Below are 8,654 nucleotides of genomic sequence, written 5' to 3'. Positions count from 1 at the left end.
CTGCTACAAAAAGGCACTTTTGCTGATGTTGTGCTTTTCTCTCTGCATCATCAGGGGTCTTTGGGGCTTTGTGCTGCAGGGAGTTAAAATTCTTGCCCAGGAAATAGTGGAAGAAATGGCATTAGCTGCAGATGATCCTTTGCCCTTATGAAACCATGACAAGGCACTGGGAGGCTATTAGCACTTGAGTAACTTCATTGCCAGGGGAACAGTCTGTATGGATGTATGTATATGCATACAACAGGTTTTATTCTCTACCTGGCCAGATAACCTTAGCTAAATATACCTAAGAAACAAAATTCAAGGAACAGCTTGGGTTAACTGTGTAGAGAGAATGTATCCTCAGGTCTCTTATTTCTCCTATTTGTCAGGTTGTTGGAAAATTTTGAACCAGCTGAATAAAGTTTCTCTATTTTCTAAGGGTTTTTTTCCTCATCTTCTGTTTCTCCATTGTTCTTTCCAGGCAACACAGTGTGATTTTCAGGTTTTCTTCTCTATTGCTAATACAATTTTTTTGCAAAACATGCCAACTGGACCAGGCCTGGAGGTGGGCTCAAAGAGTAGGCTCTATCTAATGGGCTGCCTTTCTCAGCTTCTCAGGTGGGACCCCAGCTGCTTAGGAAACGAGATGATCTCTTGCTCCTCCCCTTAGTGATTTAGTACGAGTCTGTCAAGAGAGGAGAAAGCAGGAAAGCTTTTTTTATTCCTGAGAGTGCTAGGAGAACTGCCACAAAGCTGTAAAAATCGGGGCTATCTTTTAATCTGTTCTGCAGTGCTTGGCCTGTGATTTGAGAGAAGAGTGGTCCTGTGCTGCAGCTGGATTTCCTTGGCTGGGAAAGTGGAAAGGAAGAATGTGTCACCTGTAGCTGAAGGTAAGAAAGTAAAAAGCCAGGCTAGGAGCAGAGGTGAGCACGGTGTGAGGTTGGTGAGGAGTGGAAGGGAGGTGGGCAAAGCCAGTGGCCCAAATGGAAGTGGACGTGGACCAGGAGGTGATGGCAGGGCTGATAGCAGGGAGGCTGCAAATGGCATAATTGCTTTACTGTTTTTTTGGAGGAGCTGGCTGTAGTAAATGTTTTATGCTCATTCAAGGTAGGGCATAGAGGATTCCAAAGTCAAGAGACTGACCAGGCATACAACTCTGGAATAGAAAGAGTCATCTCATCTGTGCTCTGCCCATTAGTTGTTTCCTGCGTTATAATTTTGGTACTTGTTCTGTCTTTCCCTCATATGCTCAGTGTTTGTCCAATAGATGTTCTTGGGGCCTGTTGTCACCTTATTGTCTGAAGGTCTCACCTCTCTGTCAGTCTCTCTGCATGGTATGTTAAAATTCTTAGGGTCCCACCATGCTTTTCTACTGCCCCAAATCCCTGCTGGTCACAGCTTTATCCTGTGTGCTCCTGCTTTTGTGTCTTCTTGTGTGTATACAATGTGTTTCCAACCTCCTGATCCCTAGAAAAAGGGATTCTTGTCATGGAGCCAATAAAGAAGTTGGATAAATTTAATAATATAATAATAGTAAGTTAAATTTGATAGACTCGTGATAATGTGTGTGTGCTTGAATTTAGTGACTGGCTTATTACTAACTTGCCTCTTCCTGCTTCTTCTCACCTGTTTCTTCTAATTAGTGTGTTGTTACACACAGACTAGATACCTTTTCCCAGGTGAGACAGGTAGTAGCAAGACTCAGCTGTGGCCCATTATAAATCATTTACTTCTGCCCTCAAAAAAGACATTTGCAGGGAACAGAGGAGCTCTTCATATTTGCAAGCCAGAGCCAGATTGATTCATTGTTGCAGCTGTAAGTTACCAAGACTCAGAGAGTGTCCTCCTCAGTACAATTGTTTGTGCTGTCTACTGCAGTTATTTTCTTCAGCAGCAGCCCTGGCTCAGCATCTAAAGGTGAGGGCTGAGGGTGTCTGTAGCTCCCTGGCTTTCAAAACTCAGGCAGTCCTTTTCAGTCTGTTTCTTTGTGGTTTGGTGAGCAGTTTCTGGGCGGGGGGGGAATGATGTGATGTGTTGTGGCATTTTATTCAGTTTCTCTTCCCTAATCTAGAACAAAAAACCAAAATGTGCAATGCTCTGTACGGAGGGATGGAAGTAGGTATTTGTCAAAAACATGCAGTAGTTCTTTCTGTCTTTCTACCCCAAATGTGATCAGAAGATTACTCCAGTTATCACTGAATTTAGTCAATTTATTCTGGTGTCCATGGACTGTGAATCTTTTGCTGTAGGAACAAAAAAAGACTGCTCCAGAAGTTTCCTCTCTTGTGAATATTTTTAGAGTAATCTTCCAGGCTTTCAGCAAAAAAACGTGGACTTGCAACGTCTCTGAGATGAATATAAGACCCACTGTACTGCAGTTAATCATATGTTGGTAGTAGGTTGTACATAAACTGTCTGCATTAGCTTGATCTATAAAAAAGTAGAGGGTTTCAGGTGATAAAACAAATACTGAAAAATATGCAGCAGAATTAGATGACCTGTTTCTTTGCTTCAGCAGAAGGCTTCATGTCCTTCACTGTAAAATCAGCTACTTTCTCATTTGCAAAATTTTTTCCAGCCTAGCTGGGGGTTTCTTTGGTGTCTTTCCCAAAACATCTCTCTGTAGAGACATTAAACGCTTTCAGCAGGGTATATTTTGTTGTTGGGGTGACACTTTGCCGCTTGCCTTCTGCCTTTTTGTTTCATGCATGGAGGTGATGGAGTCCAATACCAGTGAAAGCCTAGAAGTAATGATGTGCTAATAACCTCAGTGCTCACTCATGAGGGAGTGTTGTCCGCAGTGAGAATTCCCCTTCGCTGGTGAGTGATGTGTCTGTGGAGCTTGCAGTGTTGCTGTACACCCAGCAGACATGGGGATTTGGTAATGAGGTCCTGAGGATTTAGAGGAGTTACTTGATCATTGCTGAAGAGATTTAAGAATGGTTTTGTTAAACCTTAGTAATCATAACACTGGTCTCTGCTGCATACAAATGAGCAGCCCAATCCTACAGCCCTGCTGCTGAGGGCAGCACTTAGTCCTGAAAGATGTGGTGATTATGTGATTAGCCAGGAGGCTGAGTTCTGCCATTTTCTATGTGAGGTTTAGCAGTGTTAAACCTACACCGAGGACCTAAGGTTGAGGTAATCACTATCCTGTTACAAGTTTCCTGAGTTATCTGCTCCTCAGCCTTTTATTGCCATAAATAACTCTAGAAGTCAGGCCTCACTGCCAGAAGTGTTAAGTGCTGCAAATAGTAGAGAAGATGACTCATGAAGTGAGATGAAGGTGGAGCATGAATCAGTAGGAAGAAAACTGATATACAAAGGAGACATTCTGAATGCAGATGACACAAAAAGTTGGAACAAAGCAATGTTCAATCATCATAAAAATGAATCAAAAGGGTTTAAAAAAAATAGAAACTCTTCTATTTAATGAGAAAGACCATTCCAGTGAAAGCACAAAGGTGTTGCACACTGACCATGTTATTTTTTACCCAAGACAAACTGTAGACTGCATAGAAAGAGATGGTTGGAAAATTCTTCCCAATATGTCCAAACAAAGCAGAGTATTCAGCAAGCAGGTTGCTTTCCAGATTGTTCTGTGTCTATACAAGCTAAGAAAAGAACTTGTCTTTGAGCTAAACAGTTTTGGAGATCAAGAGTCCTCGTAGCTTCAATGAACCCACACTGAAAGCTAACAAAAAAGAAGCACTAAAATAACCTGAGCCCATTCCTTGTAAATGATAGGAGATAAAATTCCCACAGACCATTCCATTTGAAATGACAGCTTTTGGTGCTTTTGCTTACCCTCCAAAAGCTTGCACATGTAGGAGTGCCTTTAAAAGCAGACTTGGAAAAAAGGTACCTGATAGATGACATCCTACAGCTGTTAGTGCACTAAAGCATCCTGTTCTGCCTATAATTCAACTCCTGCCACTTCTGGGAGAAGGGGTGTCTATTAAGAGTTCAGTGTAACTCCTCAGAGGTGAGAATTAAACATTTTCATGTTGACATCACAATGGTACTTTAGGCATTAGAAAAGGGTTCTTTGTGGAGGGGTTAGTCAGGCATTGGAACAGGCACCCCAGGGAAGTGGTCATGGCACTAGGCCAGTCAGGGTTCAAGAAGCATCTGAATGGCACTTAGTCATGTGGTCCAGTTTTTGGTAGTGCTGCAAAAAACTGGAAGTTTGACTCAATTGTTTTTATGGATCTCTTCCAACTTGAGATATCCCATGATAAACGATCTCTTTGAAACAATAAAGGGTTAAAGAAGTTCCCCCTGCCCCAAACTTCCAGCAGGTGCTAAAATGTAATAATGGAAGGAAGACTAGATATCTGTGTCTTAGGTGAAAGCTCTGTCTCTGCTAGCATTTTTAATAAGAACCACGGTGAAAATTGTAGAGGTTGATTTATCCTCCATCCATGGTGTGTATGGCTCGGCTTTGTGATGCTAGACCCATAAAATGTTGCTCTCAAAGGTGCTGCTCCTTTAGAGCAGTAATGCTTAGAAAAAAGTGTAACAAGGCATCCTAACCCGTTGCTTTGAGTTCCTTTGTTCAGGATAAAGTGAGGGATGGGCAGAAGACCAAAGCTTCAAATGTGGCTGTTTCAGAGTGTTGGCTGTGGCAGGAATTCTGGAGAAGATGGGTTTTGCTGCCAAGGCTTAAGGGGTGCAGATACTTACGTGAAGCAGAACCGTGCACAGGAAGGGAAATCTCTAGCAAGGTTCTCTCCCCAGTATTACTGTAAAAATAATCTCAAACCTGGCTGTACTCCTCTTTTATAGTGTTGTGAGGGTCATGGGTTCATTTCTTCATTGAAGGTAGTGCTAGGACTGAAACTTGGCATAAATTCATGCTTATTCCTGGTCAGTTCCAAAGTTTCAGATGTCAATTTACCTGTGTGGTAATGAGCAAAATTCAGAGCTGCATGTTGTAATTTGCAATATGTCTGGGTTCTGCACCTTTTCTACTGTGTCTCTGTTTGATCTGCCTATTCATAGGAAATCTGCTGGATTTGAGCTTTAATGGAGTAAGTTATTTTCAAGGAAGGCAGCACAGGCTGAGTTTTCTATTGCTGCTAAGGGAGAGCTAATAGTTAACAGCTAGTGACAGATTTATGTTTGCACTTGTAGGCTACCCAGCAGTGGGCCCAGCTCAAATATAAAGTATTGCTTGGAAAAGTTGGCTTTGTTAGCAAAAAATACGAAGTTCATTTTAAAAGCTGTACTCATTTTAAGACTGAAAAAAGTGCCTTCTTCCTGTTGGGAGAATAGAAATTCTCGAAGGAGAAATAGCAAAGACTGAGTTTCTGTCAATAAAAGAGTGTGTGTAATTTAATACCAGGCAGCTTTTTAATACAATAGGAGAAAAAGAGCAGACGCCTCTGTTATGAAGGGGAAAAATACAAAAACCTGCCTGCAGTATGTTACCTAAATTTAGCCACAGAGGGACCAATCCTCTTGGATACTCAAAAATCTGTGTGAAGTAAAGGTTATAGAGAAGCTGTACTTGGAGACCCTCTATCTCCATTTTCCAAAGTGCTGATAATAGGAGATGTGTTAGGCAGCACCAGTGGCCAGACTGTAACACAGCCCTTGCTTGTTTAGTCCTTTTTATCACAGAATCACAGAATATGAAAGTTTCTGTAAAATTTTCTTTTCAATAATGTAAGTGGCTGAGATTAGAGATGTGTGAATGGCTTCCCTCAAATGATAAAGCTACTCAGAATCATCTCAGGTTCAAGCTTGAATTGCTCCTATGTTCAAGCAGTAGTGGGATCATGCTTTGAACAATGCATATCCATACAGGTGTTAAACTCCTTACAGATGTCCTGCAGACCTTCTCTTTCCTGACATCTGTACTCAAAAGCCTGTCTAGGAGAGGCATCTGATCCTCAACACAATGCTTGACAACAAAATAAAAAACTTCAGTTCAGAAGCCAAAATAAACCACAGATTATCATTCAGAATGCAAAGAAAATGGACACTAGCTTCTTAGTCAAATATCAGTTCTATATTTTTTTAAAATCAATTTTGTAATGGTTGCTTAGGTTGAGATCAAATATGAATTGTAGATTTCTCAGAAGCTATTAGATATTTCTGATGTCTTAATTCAAGTTGCATTTTAAGTCCTGATAGCAGCATTTCTTCTAGTTTCATGGGCCTGAGAAACAAGCTTGTATCCCTTACTGGCATGCCCTTCCAGTGAGTTTTTCAAAGAGCAGGTTATTAGTACTGTTATTTCCTTTGTCCTTGTTTGAAACAAGCCCAGAAACTGTAAGCAGTGGGAAACTATTGCCAGCTTCTGTTGTATTATCAGTCCTACAATGCAGTTCTCTGTTAAACAACTTGCTTCTAAAAGTCTTAGAGGATGAATGTGTGGATGCTTTTAGTGTGCAAAAGCTGCATCTCAGGGTGCTCACAGCAGAGCCAGAGCTGTCGCAGGAGTCCTGTTTCATGTGACACTTAACCTTGTTCTCATATGCTTCTACAGTTCTGACAGTGGTACTTTGATTCTTGATTATTCCCTGCATCCTCAGCTCCTCAAGAATGATGATTTTTGCCTCTCTGTTTCCTCTAAGGATGATGATTTACTGATGAACTCATGAGTGATGAGTGGTGTGTTGTCAAAAGATGTAAACATTAAAACTCAATACTTGTACAGCACTTGGCATTCAAGCAAAGCTTCATGATGTATTTCCAATGCCGGAGTTTTTGTTTAAGAAGTTGCATAGACTGAGACTGTCCAGTGGAGAAGGCCAGCTGGGGCCGCTCCTCACTGCTTAAAGTTTGCAGTAAACATTTTAGTGGCTTGAAGAATAGTGCAGGTGCCTAGTCCAGTTGCACCCTGAGGGATATGTTCTGGAAAGCATGGAAGCTTATGCTGAAGACCCGTGAAGCCAATTTTTGAGCATGTTCCCAAAAGGGTCCATAGGAGCTCTTGATAGTTTGAATTCTTAGGGGTTCTGTGATCTGATTGGAGAAAGCCAGCCTAGGATGGTGTAGTACGAGCCTACTAATGAGCCATGTTTGTAAAGATCACTATGTTTGTCTGTTAAATAGACACAAACGTTCATGCATTTTTGTGGTATGTGATTTTTGTTGTAACAGCATTGCTACATTTGAGTCTGATCATAAGCATTTCAACAATTATATGTTTATAGACAGCATTAGGACTAAAACCCAAGTTATTTGATAACTCTTCTGAGTGTCTGTTTAGTTTCCACATATTAGACATGAATAAACAATGAACAACTTTAAGGCCAAGACCCATCGTGTTTTGAAGCCCTCAGCTGACAGTTCTACCATCTGCCCAGTCTCTATTGGCAGAAGTGAGAGCTCTTGTATGAAAAATGCTTGGACCAAATCAAAATTGCAGATATTTGACATCTGCCAGTCTTCATAAGCAGAGTGAGTATGACAACGTTGTCTTATTTTTTAGTTGTAAAACAAAAATACAGAACATCTACCACCCTGTAGCTGACTCTGCTTCTAAAATAACCAAACCAGTTACCCAAAAAGCACCGGGGTTCAGCTGTCAGTCAGAAGATGCAAATGTCAGAAGCCAGTATACAGCAAAATGCACCCTGGCAAAAAATAAAAGCAGGATGAGTGGGCAACGCTGACAAGTGATGTGAATTTGTATTGGTTTTACTAATCCATTCAGGAGAAAAATGTGGTTGAAGTATCTTGGTATGGTATGTCTTTTTTTGGTGTTGAAAAAGAAGATTGATGCATGATCTCAAAACTTTCTGTTTAGAAATTTCCTGTGAAGTTATCCTTTAGAAAGTGGGAGTAAAGCGAGGTTAAAATTAAATGAAACCATTTCAGAACAAGCAAATAATTTTGTTCAGTATGAAGTGAAATCCTTTCATCACATCCTTCTGTGGTATTGGGAGTTAAGTCTTTTTTAATGATTAGAAACACCGCTAATTATTCTTTTTGTGTTCTATTTGAAATACTTTATTACAACTTTTATTTATTATAGAGAGTAAACAACCACCGTAGATACTCCATTTAGCATGTTTGTGAAACACAAGATGTTCACAGCACTTGAAAAATACAGGAGTTAAACTTTGACATAAGGGGGCTCAAATAAACCAAAAAATGGTGCTGCTTTTCCATTAGCAACTCTTACTGCAAAGGTATCCTAAGATTATAGAAAGGTTTGGGTTTAAGTGCTCACTTGCATTTGAAAGAAAAAGAAAAAATTCTTTGCACACATTTGCTTGTTGCCATGATGATTTCTGGAGTTTTTATGGTTTTTTTGGTTTTTTTTTTCATATTATAACCGGCCTTGCAACCTCTGGTTGCAAATGTGAAGAAATAAAAGGATATTTACCCACTGTCTCTACCTGCTGCTTGTCAGGGCATTGTATTAGCTGTGGTAAAAACTGGTTCATTGTAACACCAGACTGAGAGCCCTCCTGTGGGCAACCTCCCTTCCCAATGTACTGTAATCCCAGTCAGAGAGGGTCCCCTTGTACCCCTGGGGACAAGGCTGGGTTTGTTCTCTAGGTCTGTTCCAGGCATCTACCAAGACAAGCATTGACCCTGCTTCCTCTTCTGGTAGTGAGGGCTGAGTCATGCTGAAGAACATCATCATCAGCTACTCTGTGTTACTATGGCATGGTTTAAACCAGTGCTAAGAGCTCAGTCTGCATGGTGTC

This window comes from Camarhynchus parvulus, chromosome 2, assembly GCF_901933205.1.
Source record: "Camarhynchus parvulus chromosome 2, STF_HiC, whole genome shotgun sequence".
NCBI classification, from domain to species: domain Eukaryota; kingdom Metazoa; phylum Chordata; class Aves; order Passeriformes; family Thraupidae; genus Camarhynchus; species Camarhynchus parvulus.
The sequence above is the reverse complement of the archived record's forward strand: the minus strand, read 5'-3'. Positions refer to the sequence as shown.